Genomic DNA, 2,904 nt, shown 5'->3' on the forward strand with positions numbered 1-2,904 from the left:
AAGACAGACAATGTTGTTGATAATAATAGTTAATAATAGTTCATCAGCTGATGCGGTGTTGTAAAATACAACACCGAGAAAAAGTATTCAAATACTTTAGAAGTATTTGAACAGTATTTGAAATATATTTTTTTTATTATTGTGAATACTATTTTGTATAACACTTTTTTTTATTCCTTTGATTCTTAATTTGTTTCTTTTTGTAATCATATAATATAGTCTATAATACTTTCACAGATTATATGAAAACCACGAACTAAGGTAGAATATGAGAATATGATATTATGATATTCTGAATATCTATCTATACTTAGGTATCTATATTCCGTGTCCCGCGATGAAAACATTGAAAACAGATATACTCCGCCGGATTTTAGAAGGCAATCTGATCATAATAGATCCAGGCGTGGACTGGCTGGGATGTTGGGATTCTACGGCATCCCTTGCCCTGAAATATATATTTACCTAATATTATTTATTATACATTTTAAGACACTAGACTGCACCTAATGAACAGCAGATCTTTACCAGCTTACGATCATTAGTAATTTATAATACTGTACAATTTTGTTTGAAAGTTTGTTGTAACTATTGGTACTTATTTATGTTTTTAACGTATATTCAATATTTTTTTAAAACAAAATAAAATAAATTAATATTTTATAAATAATCTACATGGTTTAAATTTGCCCCAACAATTTTTGTAATTTTCTCTTTAAATTGTGTAGCATCCCGTGCCCTATTTTACCAGTCCGCGTCTGACCTAACCGTCTGAATAGATCTATTTTGTCATGAGCAAACGGGTCATGCGACATGCAGTGGCGCAAATAGGTATATAATATAAATTACAATTTAAAAATAAAAAAAAATGTTTTGGATCTTGAACCCCCCCCTCCCTATACATTTTTCATATTTGCCTTACCACAGAGGTAATGCTCTTAACGTGCACGGAGTATGGTGCACTTCGCCACTTACTATGCTGCAATCAGGCCATCAGGGACTGGAACCTATAGGTTATAACCGGATCCGAATATAAATATTTACAAATATGTAACCGAAACCAAAACCGGAACCCATATTTTTGAATGAACAAAAAATTGGTTTAATAAGGATTATTTTGTGTTTACCTCCGTCACCTGTGCTCAATTTATATTGGCTATCAGAAGTGCAGAAGTGCTTCGATAAGCTATGTTTATTTCATTTAAGAGCTGTTCAATCTGGAACCGGAACCAGAACCAGTACCTACCTTTAAATTAAATATTCGAAAAACCCAAACCGGAATCCAGAACCCCTTAATAAAAATAATTAAGTACAGGTACCAGAACCGAAACCGTAAAAACCTGAAGGTTCCAGTCCCTGGCTGCAATTTAGTTAGCTTAGTGAACTTTTCAATTTTAACTAAATACTCGTATTAATGTATTATGCTTTGGTAAAAGGAATAGAAAAGTAAAATATGTAAATTGTTGTCTACAATAAACTATATATATTCATTTCAATTTCGGTATAAGTCTAGTTTAGTTATATAAACAACCAGTGAAAATTGCATGTACCTATATACATTCATTTGTTTTAGGGTTACACCAAAAACCAAAATCGATTTGGTGAAAAACTGATTTTGCGTAAAAATTTCCGTTTTTCCTTAATTTTTATGTTGTTTTTCACGGCGCTTTTGAAAACAATTGAGAATTTTAAATTTTGACCTCACCAATGCACCAACAATATTCACTTTCCCATCGAACAAGATACTGAAGTTGAAAATTAAATCATTATTTACTTATCGTGTACAACGACACAAAAAAAAAAAATAAAAAAAAAAACACACATCATTGTAAAATCAATTCATTCACCGTTCCACTCAGAATCTAAAATGAAACCTCTACGACAGTAACTGTAGATTGTACATTAAGAGTTTGATATCACCACGACTGATGTCACGGAAGTTTCACTTCTATGACCTGTGCCTGCACAGAATTACTTTTTTATTTATTTTTTGACAACTGTTACATTCAAAATGCTATAATAATGCTGATATTATAATATACTACATACATAGGTAGATAACTAACATATACACCTTTTTATTACCTGGTAAGAACTTATATGTTTCATATATTTCTCATATTATGTTGGAATTTATACATCTCATATAATCATATACGGGAATTAACGAACCTATGTAATTTATATATAATGCTTTTCTAGTGTAAGAACTTACTATTTCCGAGTAATTTATTTCTTATATTTACAGGGGTTAAAGTAGGGGGGTCAGTGGGGTTTCCCTTTCCTCTAATTGCGCTTTAAGGCGTGTCATGATCCCTTTAACTAATTTTTCAAATGGTACCTTGTACCATGGTGTGACATTGAAGCTTAAACAAAATAACTCTACTGACTACTCCGTTAAAATTATTTATTTATATGAAAATTCATCATTTTATATTCTTCAGTATTTATAAGTATATTTTTTTAAGCTATACTAAAAAAAATATTGATAACAATTATATTGGCCTGATGAGCCTTGCAACTTTTTGTGCAATGACCTATTGTACCTATAAGTCATAATGGAAATATAATTTATGTTCCTATTGATATTTTATTTATTATATAATTTATTTGTTAGTGGATAATATGATATGTAAGTGTTAAAAAAACTGTTTATCTGTAATGAACCCCTATTTCCTAAAATTATTATGATATGTATGTTCCTTTTGATTTTGTTATTAATTATTATAGTTATTTAATTTTGTTCATTTATAATATATAATCGTTAAAAATCTATTTTATGAAATTAAGTCCTAAGAAGAAAGAAAAATATAATTTTTTGTCTAATTATATTTTTGACTTCTTCTTCTTCTTTGGCTTTTTACAGGCCCTTTAAGGCCCATTGCCGCAACAACATATTGTCTC

Source organism: Acyrthosiphon pisum, chromosome A2, assembly GCF_005508785.2.
Source record: "Acyrthosiphon pisum isolate AL4f chromosome A2, pea_aphid_22Mar2018_4r6ur, whole genome shotgun sequence".
NCBI lineage: Eukaryota > Metazoa > Arthropoda > Insecta > Hemiptera > Aphididae > Acyrthosiphon > Acyrthosiphon pisum.